Source organism: Pseudorca crassidens, chromosome 20 (genome assembly GCF_039906515.1).
Source record: "Pseudorca crassidens isolate mPseCra1 chromosome 20, mPseCra1.hap1, whole genome shotgun sequence".
Taxonomy (NCBI): Eukaryota; Metazoa; Chordata; class Mammalia; order Artiodactyla; family Delphinidae; genus Pseudorca; species Pseudorca crassidens.
In genome coordinates this window covers 16684301-16703503 of record NC_090315.1, presented here as the reverse complement: position 1 = coordinate 16703503, position 19203 = coordinate 16684301, and the positions used below count along the sequence as shown (strand labels likewise).

At 40.6% G+C, this 19203-nt stretch overlaps 1 long non-coding RNA gene and 1 pseudogene across 1 annotated transcript; one reads left to right on the top strand and one right to left on the bottom strand.

Moving 5' to 3' along the window:
* Positions 1 to 519: 519 nt before the first annotated feature.
* Positions 520 to 17571, bottom strand: LOC137215307 (uncharacterized). Its single transcript, XR_010939241.1, has 2 exons — positions 15460 to 17571; positions 520 to 717 (listed from the first exon to the last, which is right to left on the bottom strand). It is a non-coding gene; the product is annotated as an uncharacterized lncRNA (long non-coding RNA).
* Positions 15994 to 19203, top strand: part of LOC137215276 (zinc finger protein 565-like) — a 24688-nt pseudogene continuing 21478 nt past the window's right edge.

Below are 19203 nucleotides of genomic sequence, written 5' to 3'. Positions count from 1 at the left end.
TAATAGATACAAGTGTCCAGATTATTGGAAACCTGAATCATTATTAGTCAAGATTTATAAGATAAATTGTGGTTACTCCCACATTGCCCACGTTGCCAGGATACATATTAATAGCTACCTTATATCATACCCAAACCATGTGAGGGACCATTAAACATCTTTATCCTTGCCCCAAGCCCAACAAAATCTCAAGTATCCTAATTTTCAGTGATAACATTTCATCAACTGTTTCAGGTATTCCTTAGTTATATCTGTCATTTAAGCAATACTATCTCTGCTTTCCTTGCTTACATACTGCATATGTGTATTTCACGTTTAAGGTGTTCTGTGTTTAAAAGAGCCAACACAAGTTATTTTATGAAAAACCTGACTTTGTAATTTTACTATTTACCACTGGTGCGTAACAAACACCATATTGTCATACAAGGCAGTGATAACAACATAACCTGGCATTTATTTAGCTCTACTTTTTTTTTTTTCCCCAGTGTTTTCATCTAAATTTTTAAACTTCAGTGTACATTAGAATCATCTAGAGGGTTTATTGCTGGGTCCCATTTCAAGAGTTCCTGATTCAGTAAATCTGGCATGATGGGGGCTGAGAATTTGAATTTCTAACAGGTTCCCAGGTTGCTGCTGTGCCAGGGGCCACACTTTGAGAACTGATGGTCTTCACAGCAGCTCCACTGGGTAGTAGAGTATTATTTCTCCATTTTATATCTAGAAAAAATGAGAGGTAAGTGACAAGCTTAGTGTTTTATATCTATTTAGTGGTGAGCTAAGACTATAAAGCAAGTTAACGGCTTTTTGTGACAACTTCAGTGTAATAGATGGGAGAGATGGCGCTTGCAAACTTCGGCGAATAATTTGCCTACTTACCTGTTGCATGCCATTTAGTAGATACATAATGAATATCAAAACAACATGCTGCTGCCGTCTTAAGATCTAACTAGTGCTCTTGTGTGTGCTGGGGAGGCAGGGGAAGTGTACGATGTGGCTGAAGATACAGCCATGTAGCATATAATGTAAGGGTCATAGGCCATTGCATCAAAGACTTGATTTATTAAGCACCATGAGAATCTGCCAAAGGAGACTTGAGTGTGGCAGTATGATTGACATTTTGACAAGATCATTTGATGTTTTGTGAAGAGTGGGTTGAAATGGGAGCAAGAGTAGAGAGGCAGAGTGGCCATTTTAGAGGCTGAGTAATCAATCACTGAAGCAAGGTAACAGAGGTTAGGATAGAGATGTTGCATTGGAGATGGATGGAAATGGGTAGTTGTGAGATTTACTTGGAGGCGAGCTGACAGGACTTATGAAGTACATGATAACAGGAAGACATCAAGTACAATGCCAACTTTTAACTTCTACAGCTAGCTGATTAAGATATTAGGGGCCATGGAGAAGCAGTTTGGGAGGAAATAGAATCAGGAATTGGTTTGAGAGGGACTTCCCTGGCCGTCCAGTGGTTAAGACTTCCAATGCAGCCGGGAAGCTTAAGATCCCACATGCTTCGCGGCCAAGAAACCAAACATAAAACAGAACCAATATTGTAACAAAAATTCAATAAAGACTTAAAAAATGGTCCACATCAAAAAAAGAAGTTTCCTTTAAGAAAAAAAAAGAATTGGTTTGAGGTGTGTTTGTTAGATTTGAAAAGCTTGTTTGACACTAAGTGGGAATCAGAGAATTTGGAATCATAAGCCTTCAGATAGTATTAAAGACAGGTGATAGGATAAGATTCCTGAGGTAAAGTACAGTCTTTAGAGGAAATAAGAAGGCCTAGGTTTGAGCCTTGTTACTCTCCAATGTTTAGAAGTCACGCAGAGGAAAGAAAAGCAGCTGATCTCCTATGCTAATGAGGCAGGAGCCTATTTAGAGTATGGTGTCTTAGAAGCCAAGGAAACTAAGTATATGAAGATAGAAATGGTCATTCTGTTGATTTTACTACAAAATTAAATGATGAGCCAGTGTCCTTTAAATTTGGCAGTACGTAGGCCACTGTAAACCTGTTCAGAAGCCTTTTTGGTGGACTGCGGAGGTCATAAACCACATTGCTTTAGCACAGGGTAAATTGATAAGAACTTGGCTCTGCTCTCATGTTTGAAAACTGTTCCTGCCACTATTTCTGAGGCTTTCTGCAAGTTTTGTAGCATTTGTGCCTCAGTTGCCTTATCTCCAGTACATCATCTTCTCATAGAGTTGTAAGGATTAAGAAATAATTAACATTTAAAAAAAATCTTAGTACTCAGCATGTTAAGTGCTCGATAAATGTTTATCATTCTTAGAGTTAAAGGGTGAACGTAAAGATAGGAAGAGTGGCAGCACGAGTAGACTACCCTTTAAGTGTTTCACTAGAAGCCCAGAGGTAAGTTAGTTTGAGGCAGATGTGAGATAAAGGAAGGGAGTTTTGATTCTTTGGTTTTGGTTTGTTATTAAAGCTGGGTAGAGTATATTTGTAAACTGTAAGGTAACACGTCAGGACAAAAGTATTTGGGAGGCCGGGAGAAGATGAGCTGTTGCAGAGATGACCCAGTTAGTGGTTGATAGGAACTGGGTTACTTTCCCTGAACAGGAGGGAAGAGAATATAAGTGTCAGTGGAAGCAGATCTGAGAATTTGGTGGTGGGGAGAATAAAAGGAAGTTTCTGTTTGGTTAATTGTATTTTCTCAGTGAAAGATGAAATTGGTTAGATCGAAAGCGGAGGAAGGAATGTGCAAGATTTGAGGAGATAAAGGAGGTCTCTCATACTGAAGTGTTGAAGCATGCTCATAGGTCCCCAATGAAATATATCTTAATTAAGTCTCGAACTTTTCAGTAAAAATTCCTTTTTCCTCAACAGTCACCCCTCATTTCAGACATTCCTAAGATGTGTCCAATTTGAACTGCGTGCCCTGGGGCAGGGAAGGAGGGTATTGTGGAATTGACCCAGAACATACTAATGATGGCTTTTCTCTAATGATTATTTTTCTACCCTAAGATGAATATCAGACTTGAGAGACATTTATTCACATACGAGTATCACACATGAAATTTTGAGAGTATGTTATTGAATGAAAGTTCTATATAATGAGATTGTCATCCTACAGAACTGAAAATGCAGATGGTTAGAGGAGTGAACTTTAGGGCACATCTGCATTAGCTGTGTTAATTAGCATATGCAGCCAGGGAATTCCTAGCAATGCTACATCAGGAATTTTGTAGAAAATAGGTTGATATGTAAAACAGAAAATACCGGAGACCAGACTAAAATATACCAAGGGTTGAATATTTATACAAAAGGATGTTTAATATAAATGTTTTTATTAAGTAATAGTGACTATAAAACCATGATAATGTCTGTTTTGTGGCGTTAACAAAACTAAAGTATTGAGACGCAAACTTTTGTGAATGAGTTTCTGGGTTAAAGCATTGTAAGATCCTTTTATTTCAGGAAGATGGCAGATGTACTGATTTAAGTGTACGTGCTGAAATAACCAGGGTAGCCACTAAGAAAGGGAAGGAGGGGTGGCAGGGAGAGAAAACTTCTAAAGTAGAAGAACATAATGGAGTGAGAAAAAAAACCAACCCAAAGAAAGGCAGGAAAATGAGGAGGAAACAACAAAAATGGGAGATAAGTAGAAACCATATAATGAATAGTAGAAATAAATCTAAGTACATCATTAATCAAGGAAATGTAAATAGGCTCAACTTTTCAGTTAAAAGTAAAGATCATGAAATAGGATTCTTTTGTAAAAGCAGCTATAAGCCATTTAACAAAGTGTATCTCTAAAAAGATAAGAACAGAAAGGTGAAAAATACAGAAAAAGATATGCCAGGCAAATGGTATCTAAAAGAAAGCTGTCGTATTTAAATAACAGACAAAGTAGTCTTGAAGGAAAACATTACTAGAGATAAAGTCACTAGAGAACAGTAAACATTTCAGTTCACTAAGGAAGATATAATTCTAATCATGTATGTTGCTAAATAATATAGCCTGAGAATATTAAACAAATTAAAAGAACTACAGAGAGAAATTGACAAATTAACCAGGTATTTTAAAACTATCAGGAGCAAAGCCAACGCAAGAGAAACTCATGATCATTTCCATCATTTTTTAATCCCTTATTATTGAATGCCTAAAATGATGGGAGATGGAGTTCTTTGAAAGAGATGGGAGCTGGCCCAAATTGTGTCATGCCCTAGACCTGGCTTTTCCTACTCAGGGCACTATTTCCTCACCCATCAATTATATATAACCATTCAGGCCTGGCCTTCTCAGAGGGCTATGTGTAAGTTGCACATTTTATTACCCTCAGGTCACTTTCTCCACTGCCCTCGTGTTTTTACAGTGCAATAGAAACACAGAATTTTCTACAGTGTGATAGGGAAGGCAACAAAACAAGATGTAAAATAAGTAACCATTTCTATACAAATATACTTTCTGTACACGTTCAGAATAAAATATGAAGAAGGATGGTTAGCAAATGTTAGAGTGGTAATCCTGAATAGCTGGGATTATGGATGATTTTGAGTTTTTTCCTTTTATTTTTTTCTATCTTTTAAAAAATGTGTCTTTATTTTTTCTATCTTTTATTGTGTACCAAAAGTGAACAACAAAAGTCCATTTATGGCATTCCTTGTAGAATTCCTGTTTGGCCAATTTGGAGTCCTACTGGAATAAGTTTGGTAGTATTTTAAGCTTTCAAATCTGATTGCATAAATGAAAGTGACATATACTTTCCCTTTTTAAACTTAAGTTTATAATGCACATGATATGTGCTCCTTCGTTACTATTCTCTACCATTGTGAAAGTATATGACAGAAGAGGCGGACAAGCCAATTGGGTAAGTTTTCCATGCAGATAATGATAATGGAACTAGAGAGAGAGAAAATTCAAAAACTGCTGTTGAAGTTTTCAGTCACTGAGGAATGTTTGTTTCTTAGGGCTGCCATAGCAAAGTACCACAAAGCTTAAAACAAGCCACCAGATATTTTGATAAGCCACCAAGTTTGTGGTATTTTGTTCTTCTCTCACAATTATGGAGGCTAGAAGTCCAAAACCCACAGGTGTGATCAGGGCCATGCTCCCTCTGAAGGTTCTAGGGAAGAATCCTTCCTTGCCTCTTACAACTTTTGTAGCCCCAGGCATTCCTTGGCTTGTAGTTGCATCACTCCAATCTCTTCACATGATCCTATTCCCCTTGTCTCCTCTGTATGTCCAAAACTTCTCTTTATGACAAATTATTGGATTTAGGGCCCACCTGAATCCAGTGTGATCTCATCTTAGCTTGACTACATCTGCAAAGACCCTATTTCCGAATAAAGTCACATTCACAGGTATTGGGGTTAGGACTTAAACATATCTTTTTGGGAAGCATAATATAACCCACAACCTGGAAATCAGTCAACCTAGTTGAAACAGCAGTTTCTGTGAAAATAAGCATAGATACATAAGTCCTTAAAACTACCAGCATGAGTTACAGCAAGTCTAGCTGAAATGCAACAATTTAAAAAAAAAAAAAAAAAAAAAAAACTTAGATCCATAAGTTTTTCTCAAAACTATATTCCCAGAATGAGTTTTGAACAGGTTACAGTAGTTTGAAGTATAGGAAGTGTAAGGCCAACTGGCCCGAGGCAGGGGAACACAATATTCACAGGTTGCATCAGACCGAAGACCACCCAGTTCCAGAAACTGCCTTGGAGACATTTCGGACCACCCAGTTCCAGGAACTGACCTGGAACCCAGCCCAGCCTTACCGCCTTTCGAGGGGCGGGACTAACGGTCCCCCAGGATACCCGAAAAGACCACCAAATAAGGAATACCCTGCGCCCTCCCAGATTCACCACACCCCTTTCCCTTTTTCCCCTATAAAATCTTGCCCGACCCTCGTCCCCGGGTGCGACTTCTCTGGCCCCTTTCTCTCGGACCAGTGAACCTCGCCCGGGAGCGCTCCCTAATAAAGCTCACTTGAAGCTTTCTGTTTCGCGGTGCCGTTTGTTAAGATCCGACCTTACAGGAAGGGATATAAGCATATGACATAGCTCTCACTGAAGGACTTTTATATGAGAATGAGGGACACAAATGTGTAGGCAATAAAAAATAACACCCACCCTTTTTCTGGGATCCGTGGGATGTGAAGCATGGGAAATGAGCAACATCAACTCTAGAGGCCTAAAGAGGAAGAGAAATCCTTAGAAAAAGTATGGCTAAATTAAGGCAGAAAATGGAGGTAAAACCTTTACTGTTGAGGTTTAGCACATTTGCAGTGTTTGTGATACAACTGGCATTTCCAAGGGCAAAATGAAATGTAGGCACAGACAGTATTACAGCGGAAGTGCAGGTTAATATGGTTGACTGTAAACGTTGTGCTGACAGGACCGGAAAGTGGGGCTTAAGAGGTCTCACAGTTCTGTTTGGCTTTCTGGTGTAAGGACTCTGGACCATTGCAGACAGTCATCCATCCTTTTCACATGTAACCAGAACCAATTTTTATTCTTCCTAACTTCATTTAGTGGAAACAGTGAAATGATTCCCTGGGTTGCTGAGTTAATTGGGAGATTCCAGTCTGATACATAATCCAGGAAGGAAATTGCCAGAGAAGCAAATTTTTTGAGATGATAGAGCTATGCAGAATGTGGTCTTTGGGTAAACATGCAATCTCCATTTATCTCCCAGAGAAATCTGAAAGACAACTTTGTTTATCTCATTGCTATATGAAGAATAAATGTCTATCATTCTTCAATTCTTGAAAAGAAAACTGAACTCCTTACCACATTATTCAAGGTCTTTCATATTTTATTTATTTTGTAGTTTTCTAATTTGATCTCACTAATTTAGAGCATGTACTTTATATGTCAACTAAACATAGATTGCTTAATGGTCCCAGAACTTGCTTTGCTCTTTTCCACATTAGCAACATTTCTTGTACCTTTTCCTCTGTTTGGAATGTCCATCCATTATAATTGTCAATTACCAGCTATCAAAATACATTCATCAAAGGCAAAGATCAGTTGTCACTCTTCCACTGAGCCTTTCCTATTCTTCTCTGCCTTTTTCCTCTCAGGAATCATAGGTTTTTGTATAATAACTACCAGTCACTGAGTCTTTTATAATGTGTCAATATTCACATCAAGTTTATGAAGTGTAGTCACTTATTTCCATTTTACAGATGAGGAAATAGAATTTACATAGCTAGTAGTTAACCATTTTCATTTTTTTTTTTTTACAGATGAGGAAATAGAAGTTTACACAGTTAGGAATTAACCATTAGTTCTCAAACCATTATTGTAACAGAGCATCTTTAGAGATAAATTGGGAAGCTAAAGGCTATTTATTCCAATCCCTTTACAAGTGAACAGAGGCCAATAAGATGAAGCAATTGGACTCAGCAACTATAATTAGCAGGATGGATATGGCAGAGTACCAAATCAGTCAATCTTAACAGCTTGATAAGGACTGAGAAAAATGACACAGATTATGAAAGGAAAAACATAAAAATACATCCAGAATATGCTCTATATGTATAATAAACATTTAAAAGAGCCAGAAAAGAACAGTATATTGGGCTTCCCTGGTGGCGCAGTGGTTAGAAATTCGTCTGCCAGTGCAGGGCACACGGGTTCAAGCCCTGGTCGGGGGAGACCCCACGTGTCACAGAGCAACTAAGCCTGTGTGCCACAACTACTGAGCCTGCGAGCCACAACTACTGAAGCCTGTGCGCCTAGAGCCTGTGCTCCACAAGAGAAACTACCACAATGAGAAGCCCATGTACCGCAATGAAGAGTAGCCCCTGCTCGCTGCAACTACAGAAAGCCTACGCACAGCAATGAAGACCCAATGCAGCCAGAAAAAAAAAAAAAAAACAGTATAAGATTAAGTAGTCATTTAAAAATAATAGAAGAGGGCCTTCTGCTTCAGGAAGATTGAGTAGGTGTACTTTTCCTTATTTCTCTTGCTGAGAACAAATAAAAACTCTGAATATTTACAGAAAACAAACAAGACTTTGAAAGGTGGGCATGGTTGGAACCATGGGACCTAAGGAATAAAATCGTGGTTAGTTTTCTGGGTTTTCTTTTTGCCTTGTACATCTGAGACTCTTGGAGCTGAAGAAGCTGGCAACCCTGGAATGCCAATTGATGTAGAAAGAAAAAGCCTCAGAAAAAAGCCCGTTCTCTAACCAAAGAACAAGGAAAGGGACAGCCTAATAAGACAAAAATATTTTAGATAATAGCTGCTCTACTCAAGCCAAACACCACAGAAAAGAGGGGCCCCACCCATACCAGCAAAGGCCGTATAAAGCCTCACCAGGCTGTAAAGGTGCTCCAACCCTACCTCTCCTTCACAGGGGTGGTTTCAGAAAAGGACGACTAAGGAGTTGGGACTTTTATCCCCACTGGGTGGTAATGAGACAGCACTCCCACCCATGGTGTCAGTGTAGACCCTTTGGGGAGCTAGGACTTCTACCCAGCAGTAATGAGGCACCTGCATCCCTCAACCTCTCTACTGGGTGGTCTCAGGGAGACCTACTGGAAAGTCAGTACTTTAACCACTGCCCAGTGTTAATGAGACCACACAAACCCCTGTAGTGTCAGTGGAGACCACCTGGGGGACGGTTATAATATATAGTCTTATCCATCCCAGAAATGGTGATTACCAGTGGATGCCTAAAGGGGAGTTGGAACTTCCATCCCTGTTCAGCAATAACAAGGAGGCCTTCCCCTCCTCAGGTGTCAAAGAAGGCTGAATTGGGAACCTAGACTTCTACCCACAGCTGGCAGAAACAAGGTCTTGTCTCCAGCTCTCTCAGCTATGACAGTATCAGAGGAAGCCAGCCCAAACTGAAGGTTTAAATAAGATCTAGCCTCATAATGCCCCAAATGTCCACACTTCAATAGAAAATTACAGGAAAACTAGAAAATTTCACAAAATGGGGAAAATCTCAACTTGAATAAAAATCAATATAGGCATCCCTTGGAGATATTGTGAGTTCAGTTCTAGACCACCGCAATAAAGCAAATATCACAGTAAAGTGAGTCACACGAATTTCTTGGTTTCTCAGTTCATATAAAAGTTATGTTTACACCATACTGTAGTCTGCTAAGTGTGCAACAGAATTATGCCTAAAAAATGTACATACCTTAGTTAAAAAATGCTGTCATCTGAGCCATCAGCAAGTTGTAGTAGTAACATCAAAGATCACTGATCACAGATCATCATAACAAATACAATATTAATGCAAATGTTTGAAATATTGCAAGAATTATCAAAATGTGACACAGAGACTCAAAGTGAGCAAATGCTGTTGGAAAAATGGCATTGATAGACTGGCTCAAGGCAGGGTTGCTACAGACATTCAATTTGTAAAAAATGCGATATCTGTGAAGCACAATAAAGTGAAGTCCAATAAAATGAAGATGTTTTGCTTTGAACCTAAAACTGCTCTAAAAAATAAATTCTATTAAAAATATCAATAGATGCCAACACAGATGACAGGTTAGAATGATCTGATGAAGATTGTAAAGCAAACATCATAAATATCCTTTAATGAGCAATTAAAAGCACATTTGAAACAAATGAGAAATAGAAAGTTTGAGCAAGAAATAGAAAACATGGGGCTTTCCTGGTGGTGTAGTGGTTAAGAATCCGCCTGCCAATGCAGGGGACATGGGTTCAAGCCCTGGTCCTGGAAGATTCCACATGCCACGGAGCAACTAAGCCTGTGCACAACAACTACTGAGCCTGCGCTCTAGAGCCTGCGAGCCACAACTAATGAGCCTGGGTGCCACAACTACTGAAGCCCGTATGCCTAGAACCCATGCTCTGCAACAAGAGAAGCCACCGCAATGTTAAGCCCGTGCACTGCAACAAAGAGTAGCCCCCGCTCTCCACAACTAGAGAAAGCCTGCACACAGCAATGAAGACCCAACCCAGCCAAAAATAAATAAATAAAATAAATACATTTATTAAAAAAAAAATTCCCTTTAAAAAAAAAAAAGAAATAGAAAACAAAAAGAAGAACCAAATGGAAATTTTAGAATTGAAAGATACAATAATTGAGGGCTTCCCTGGTGGCGCAGTGGTTGAGAGTCTGCCTGCTAATGCAGGGGACATGGGTTCGAACCCTGGTCTGGGAGGATCCCACATGCCGCGGAGCAACTAGGCCCGTGAGCCATAACTACTGAGTCTGTGCGTCTGGAGCCTGTGCTCCACAACAAGAGAGGCCACGATAGTGAGAGGCCTGTGCACCACGATGAAGAGTGGCCCCTGCTTGCCACAACTAGAGAAAGCCATTGCACAGAAATGAAGACCCAACACAGCAAAAATAAATAAAAATAAATTAATAAACCCATACCCCCAACATCTTCTAAAAAAAAAGATACAATAATTGAAAATATAAAAAACAAAACAAAACTCAGTGGATGGGTTCAATAGCAGTGTGAAAGGTACAGAGGAAAGACTCAGTGAATTTGAAGACAGACAATGGAAATGATTCAGTTTGAAAGAGAAAATGAACTGAAAACAAAAACAGATCTAATATTTGTGTCACAGGGGTCCCACAGGGAGGGGGAAAAAGAGGGCAGGGCTAAATAAATAGTTGAAGAAATAATGGCTGAAAATGTCCCCAGTATGGCAAAAGACATACATACAGATTCAAGAAGCTGAGAAAAACTCAAACAGTGTTAAAAAAAAAAAAAAAAAAAAGATCCCAGCCAAGACACATTATAATCAAACTTCTGAAAACTAAAGAAAAAATCTTGAAAGCAAAAAGAGAAATGACACCTTATCTATAGGAGGAAACAATTTGAATGACAACAAATTTTTCATCAGAAATGGAGGAAGTGGCACAGCATTTTTCAAGTGGTGAAAGAAAAAGCAAAACTGTCCAACCCAGAGTTCTCTACCTAGTGAAAATATCCTTTAGGAATGTTTATTCAAATGTATAAATCCTAAATGTGTATGTACCAAACAACAGAGCTGTAGAATATGTAAAGCATAACTTGTAGAAATGGGTGTGATGTCACTGAGAATGGTGGAGTAGGGGGCTCCATGGATCCATCCCTCCAATGAAGCAATGATTAAGGTGGCAAAAATTGTCAGAATCAACTTTTCATAACTATTGAATCTAATTTAAAATTTACAAAAACGAAGGGAGTACTTAACGAAGAAAGAAGCTGCTAAATTTCAGTAGAAGGAATTGTGGCATTTGGCATACCAACCTACTAAATCGCACCTCAGAGGTGGCTGTGGGTATGGTGGCCTGCATTCCTCGTGCAGCTTGTTGGTGCCATAGTGGACAATACAGACTTGTTCCCAAAGAATTGTGCTTATTTTGACCTGTTTGGTGGCTCCCTGAGTGATCAGCACAGGGACTTGCCTTTGTTTCTCCTCTCCCCTCTCAGAACTCTGTAAGGGTTGGAGTGGCCCCCTGGGAGGCTTTTGTCAAAAGTATTCAAAGGCATATACTACACACAGCTATCCATGAAAAAAAAATAATAGAGCAAGCAGCAGACAGACTGAAAAGCCTAGGAAGCAAGAGACTGGGGAAGAGATACATTTCAATATTTACTACAAAGCAAAACAGTGTGTTACTAGAATAATGATAGAGATAGATCAATGGAATAGAATGAGTCCCCAGATAAACCCATACATCTATGGTCAATTGATTTTCAACCAGAGTGCCAAGGCCATTCAATGGGGAAAGAACAGTCTCTTAAACAAATGGTGCTGTGCTGGGAAAATCAATGCAAAAGAATGATGTCAGACCTTTGCCTCACACCATATACAAAAATTAGCTCATAATGGATCAAAGACCTAAACATAAGAGCTAAAACTATAAAATCCAGAAGAAAACATAAGGGTAAATCTTCATGACTTTGGATTTGTAATGAACAGATTATGGTGGAAGTGATGGGATGAGACCTCTGAACCCAGATCATAAAAGGCACTGTGGTCTTTCTTGTATCACTTGCTCTTAGGGTAATCTATTAAGCCAGTCATTGGGGTAATCTATTAAGCCAGTCGTTAGGGCACTCAGGCAGCCCTGTGAGGCCCAGGTAACAAGGAACTGAAGCTTTCTGACAATAGCCAGCAAGGAACTACTAGAAACCATGTGAATGAGCCATCTACCTTGGAAGCAAATGTCCCAGTCCCAGTCAAGTCTGGCCAGCAGGTTGACTGCAACCTCACAAGAGACCCTGAGCTGGAATCACCCAGCTAAGCTATTTCCAGATTTGTGACCCTCAGAAACTGTTTCAGAGAATAGATGTCTGTTGTTTTAAGCTGCTACATTGTAAGGCAATTTGTTATGCAGAAATAGATAATACACTACCACACCATCCTGGCAAAGAATAGAATATTTATTCCCTAGAGAAAGTGAATCAGGGAAGCTTTAGACACAAGGCTATGAAGAAAAGCAGATGGCAGAGGCACCATGCTGAAATCAGGGGATTAAAAAAATAGTGGAATGTAAATCAACTATACTTTAATAAAAAATCATAAAAAAAATAAACGGGGGACTTCCCTGGTGGCGCAATGGTTAAGAATCCGCCTGCCAATGCAGGGGACACGGGTTCGAGTCCTGGTCCAGGAAGATCTCACAGAGCAACTAAGCCGGTGCACCACAACTACTGAGCCTGCACTCTAGAGCCTGCGAGCCACAACTACTGAGCCCGTGTGCCACAACTACTGAAGCCTACGCACCTAGAGCCTGTGCTCCGCAACAAGAGAAGCCATCAGCACTGCAACGAAGAGTAGCCCCCACTCGCCGCAACTAGAGAATGCCCACGCGAAGCAACGAAGACCCAATGCAGCCAAAAATAAATAAAATTTTAAAAATAAATAAATAAAGAATAAATGGTGGGACCTCATCACTATTGGACCCTCAAAATTCTGGCAGTCAAGAGGTGAGAAGGCTCTTCTCTGGAGAATGGAATAGCCTAGGAGAAAAGCTATAATGCTAACATTTTGGGGCTGACAAAGAAATGTCTGAAATCTATACTGAAGTTCACAAGTTGACAAGCCCTATCTATCTACCTATTGTTACTACATTAAATCCCCCCCCCACCCCTCTTGAATTCTTTTGGCTGGTCTAATAATTTAATTGACCCAAGACAGGTTAACAGGAGGAAAAAAACCCAATTTACTTTATATGCATGAAGGTCTCATAGAAATGGAACCCCTGACAAAGGAACAATTATTTGCGAAGATTTAACAAAGGGCCTTGTGCTTGGCGGAGCAGACTAACGAAGCAGTAAAAAAGTTCGTTTGTACAGCTTTCTTAGCCTTGAATTCCCTAACTCTGGTGATAAAGATGGTTTTTATTCTCTTGGTATAGGGAGGATAGTTTTACATGGGAGATTTATTTCCTGCTTTCTGGGGAAAAAAGGGGGTCAGAGTGTTTTCTATATCATTTTTCCCCACTAGCTGTTTCTCAAGTAACTTTAATTCAAAACAATCAACATGCCATTGTGGCATTTCTTGGGGTGGCCTGTTTTGAGGCCCAGCAACAGTCATCTTTTTAGCGCATTATTAATAAATGATGAATGGACAGTATTAATCAACAAACTAGGGAAAGCCTAGCACTATGTAAATGTAAACCTAGTAATATGAAAGACAGATGAAAACAATAAAAAAAAAGAAGTAAGGAAATGAATACAGTTAAGGAACAGAAAAATACACACACAGGAAAAAGCCACCCAAAATCCCCCTACAATAGCACCAAGAGGTAAGAGGAGATCTTATATCCAGGAAACAATTAACATGTATATAAAAACTGCTCTTGGAAATTAAAAATAAAATACCTATTATTAAAGATTTAATAGCAGATATGGGAAAGAGCTGTGGAAATCACTCAGTTGTAGGGGGAAAAAAAGTTAAAAAATAAGGTAATAAAGGATGAGAAAGATAACAGATAAAATCAGGAATTTCAACATCCAGAAAGAGAAGGGTTCCAGAAAGAGAGAGTAGAAAACTGAATGGAGGAAAATTTCAGAAAATTTAAGATTTCTAGAAATATAGGTCACGATTCTTCGACATAAAGGGGTCCACTGAATACCCCATACAATGAACCAAAAAGACTCATACCAGAGCACACCTTTGTGAAGTTTCAGAAAACTAGGTGTGAAGAGAACCATTTAAGAATGCTGCTAAAGAGAAAGAACAACAATATACAAATCAAATTGTCATCATACTTTAAGATAAAAACTGTAAGCTAGAAGACAATGGTATAATTCTCTCAAAATTCTAAGGGAAAATTATATCCAACCTAAAATTCCAAACCTAGTTAAGCTATCATCCCAAAGAGGTTAGAATAAAGACGTTTTAGACTTGTAAGGGCCCCCAAATTTTATTCCAAATTAATCTCTCTCAAGGTGCTAATGGAGGATTTTTTAAAAAATTAAAATGTGAGACTAAATAAAGAAAAAAAGAAGACATAAGCTCCAGGAAACCCGTAATCCAACATAAGAGGTGAAGGAAATTCCCAAGATGGTCATGTGCTGGTTATTCATTTACTGTGTTTCAGTCCCACACTGAACCTTCTATATGGTTCTCTGTAATGCTGGGATTGGGACTCTGCACACTACAATTCCCAGGCTCCTTTGTCAGCTGGCTTCTTTTTATTTATTCACTGATAAATCGAACATACTCATTAATTAACTCTACAGTGGAGAAATCTTATGGACACCATTTAAACTATAAGTAATAAAACCTGGGACTTTCCTGGTGGTCCAGTGTTTAAGACTCTGTGCTCCCAATGCAGGGGGCACTGGTTCCATCCCTGGTCCGGGAACTAAGATCTGGCGGGCGGGGGGTGGGGGGAGGAAGTTAACATTACCAGTAATGGAACATATTGACATTGCGTGTCTCCTGATAAAATAAACCAAGAAGAGCGTAGCATCATTTATGGGATTTTCCTCCCCAAAATGTATAAATGATCAGGACACATCAGGTAAACCCAAATTGAAGAACATTATACAAAATAACTAATCTGTACTCTTTGAAAATGTTAAGATTGTGAACAGGTGGAATAAACAGAAAACAAATAGTAAGGTGGCAGATTTAAACCCAAATATTTTAGTAGTTTCACTGTAGAGGAGAGTGTCTATACTTGAGGGTCTGGGACAGATAAAACCAAGCATCTCGTAATAAATTACTTTGCAATCTTCCTTCTTGCTTTAAAAACATGTTGAACTTGCATTCTAAACCATAGTAAAAGTGCCTATTTTAACATAACCCGTTAATGTTGTTTAGCATATAGTAGATTAAAAAAAATTCTGTCAACCTTCAAATAAAATTGATGCCCCATAAAGATACCCTCTTTTATCATTTTACAAAAGCCTAACAGAGGTTAATTTCTGTTACGCAGATACAAGCCTGGTCTCCCAAACAGGTGACACACATTCACATATACACAACACCCAGTCACACCTGCGGTCACAACTCAGCATCTTCAGCAAGCTCTGCCCCGCCCTCTTCCTCACCTGAGTGCAGAGACGCACGCGCTCACACACACTCTTCAAGATCGTGATTTCTTCTCTGTCGCCTCTTCAATACAGTCCAGAAAGAGAAGATTAGGTCCCACCTTCACTCTTACCCTGAGCGCTGCGCGGACCGAGGCCTGGACTCACCCGACGGACAAAGATGAAAAGTGTGTCATCCCCTCTGCATTCCGAGGGCGAACTAGAACCTCAAGAAATCTCCCGGGCCCGGCGGGTTGGGTCACGGGGGTCAGGACCAGCTGAAAAGAATCAGTTCGCTTGCACCCTGGCCGATTGGCTGCTTTTCTGGCGTGAACTACGTTTCCCAGAGGCTCTGCGACTCGGAGCTGCTTAAGAGGCGAATTTGCGGTCTCGCCTTTTGCTTACGGGCGATAACTGAGCTGACAGAGATGGGTAGGACTGGCAACTCCAGCAGGTATGCCGGCTCCATCTGCGAACTGCTTGGCGTCCGGGGCTTGCGGTTCTGATTGGTGCAGAGAGGCGGTGGATGAGCGCAAACCTAGCTTCCGCGCTGAGAGGAATCGGGGGCCCGTTTTCAGCCTCTGGACTACATTTCCCAGAGAAATCCGCAGGCCCACGCTATGTCCCGCGGTATTTCGCTGCTGAGTTTTGCACAGTGGTGGGGCCGTTGGCTCTGCGGAGTTAGCTGCTGAGGGGCGTTTGGAACCCGGTGCAACTTAGCTACTTTGGACCAGACCGGAACTAGGGAAGGACTAGGGTGAGGAGTTGGGCCCCCGGCCTTTCGTGTCCGGAGCGAGCAGAAGAGAGGAGATCGTGTGTGTGTGTGTGTGTGTGTGTGTGTGTGTGTGTGTAATTGTTACAGTGTGTCTTCGCAGTGTGTGATGGTGACAGTATGTGGTGATCACTCTGGGTGATGGAGTGGGGTGTTTGTGACTGTACGTGTTCCCAGAAAGGGTATGTGATTGTTACTGCATTGTGCGCCATTGTGGGGGATGTAGAGGGCAGGTGACTGCATTTGGAACTGTGTGTCCCGGTAATGGGTGTGTGATTGTTTGAATGTGTGCAGCACCGTGTGCCTAGGATTTGGAGGTCTGAGACTGTGGTGTCAGGCGCCTGTGACTGTGCAGGTGCAACTAATATGACCTTAGTGTGTGGGTGCGGGGAGTCCTGTGGCTGTGCGATAGAGACCTTGTGTGTCCCTTAGGTATGTATGTGGGATTATATGTAACCAGGTGACCTTGTATAGCACTATGTGTGCCATGGTGAGTGGGTTGTGATGGTGCAAGTGTGGCTTCACCACTCCATACCTAGGAGTCATTTGTGAGCCCATGATAGATTGTAGCTCTTTTCCTGTAACTGCATTGGGCTGGATTCTTCAGTCTTCCCTGACCTTCCTCTGTATGTGTGTGTGGGTGGAGAGGGGCTGGAGAAAGTGTGGGATCCCAAGAAAAGCTAAGTGTCTCATCAGTTTCTTCTTTTTTCCTCAGTTACCTCACTAAGAGGAAAGAATGGTTTCTGAACATCCAAAAGTCAAGATCAAAGTGCTTTGGGATTTTTTCTTTCTTCCCTGAAATCTTTGTTTTTCAAGGTATATATATTTTTTCCTCTTCTGACAATTCCTGACTACCAAAAGCCCATTCAAGAGACCTTGTCCTTAGTACTTCCCATTTGGATACATAATGGAGGCCTTGGGGTTAGACCCAGAGACCCAGTTTCCTATATGTCCCCTCCGTCTTAGTATTAATTGGGCAGTTTCTCCTGTGTGCCATATCTCCTCTAAGATCTCTGCTGGCCTAGTGAGGCAAATACAGAGGCTTCATCATAACAACTGAATTGTTGAAAATAAGATGAGTGCATATGTGGCACACACCATACCACACACCAAGCAAAAGCCATGCAGCTTATGGGTTGGTTTTGGTTAGTCTCAGTCCAAACAGGTGATAAGATCTTTCACTTTGCCAATATTTTTGGAGTAGGAATGACATGGGGGCTTGATCAAAGAGTTCTATACCAATAGGACAAGGGATTTGCCAGGTAATTTGTGAGTAAATACTTGGACCAGTTTCCAGGTCTATTTTGAATTAAATTCTCAAATGGTCCTCGTTGGAGTTCTCAATCTGGAATCCATGGACTCCATCACCAGATATCTAAAGGGAAGGAGGACTGGAATGAAATTCACTAAGGGTTACAAAAATGGTAGAACCACGGATAGATCTAAAAGCAGAGACTACAACACTTTGGGACAACCTTTGAGATAATAAAATCCAAAATTACTTTTCACAAATAGGGAAATTTTAAGTAAATCCCAATATAAGGTGGCATTTTATGCAGCTAAGTAAAAATATGTTTGAGATAGAACATATCCATTTTCATTATTATGACTAACATTAAGCAATTTAAAATAAATAGAAGAGCTTCCCTGGTGGCACAGTGGTTAAGAATCTGCCTGCCAATGCAGGGGACACGGGTTCGAGCCCTGGTCTGGGAAGATCCCACATGCCGCGGAGCAACTAAGTCCATGTGCCACAACTACTGAGCCTGCACTCTAGAGCCTGCAAGTCACAACTACTGAAGCCCGCATGCCTAGAGCCCGTGCTCCGCAACAAGAGAAGCCAACGCAGTGAGAAGGCTGCGCACCGCAACGAAGAGTAGCCCCCACTCGCTGCAACTAGAGAAAGCCTGCGCACAGCAACGAAGACCCCACACAGCCAAAAATAAATAAATAAAATTTAAAAATAAAATAAATAGAAAGTACTCAAGAAATTGTATAGTTAAATCTCCTCCCTATTTTTTTAGGAACAGAAGTTATTTGTAAAAGGGCCAAAGGAATGTGAGGTCCTCAAAATGAAGAAGCTTTAGAGCTGTCAGTTGAAGCTCAGTAAATACCAAACCAATTCTTAGCTAGAGTCAAGCTCTTCAGAAGCTCCCTGGAGATACACATGAAGGAAAATAGATGTCTTAAAGGGAAGATTATGAATAATAGGGGAAACTTCTCAATTAGTAGAACTATGTTTCCTTACTTCTCTATTATCACATCCTTGAAGAAGTTCCTCTGGACAGGATTTATCCATTTGTCCTCCACAGCCACTCATGGATTTGACCACATCCATGAATACTTCCTTCTTCTGAAATGACAAAAACTTTTTTCTTCTCCAGAGGCCTGTGCCCCCGTAGTGCCCTGGTGGGGGTGGCCATGAAGGGGCAAAGAGGGGATATAAGATGATCAAAACATTGTAGGTGGACAGCATGTATCAAATTGCTTAGGCAATGCTGGACATTTTAAACTTCACGTAGCACTTAATTAGATTATCAAACATCCACAGTTTGGAATTCTAGCTAGACTTAATTTATTCTTGGGAGCAAGGGGGGCAGTTCCACATAGTGGAGAGAAAGGTGATAGGCCTGTGCCCAGCTGAGTGAGGGCGACTCGGAACTTGAAAGCCTTGCATGTACAAGTTCAGCTGGTCCTCATCTAGGCCACAGGCATCTCTCCTTTGATGTTGCAACAGCCTATTAACTGATCCCCCTACTTCTTTCATTGCCTGCCTAACATTCCTTCTTAACACAGCGGCCAGGGTGATTCTTCCAAAATGTAAGTCATCACTACCTGGCTTAAAACTTTCCGTGGCTGCCCATCTCACTCAGAGTAAAAACCAAAGTTTCTACAATGGCTTACACAGCCCAATGTAATCTGGCTCTCGGCTGCCTCTCTGACTTGATTTTCTATATATTTTTAGGTAACTTAATTCTGCCCCCTCTGCTTTT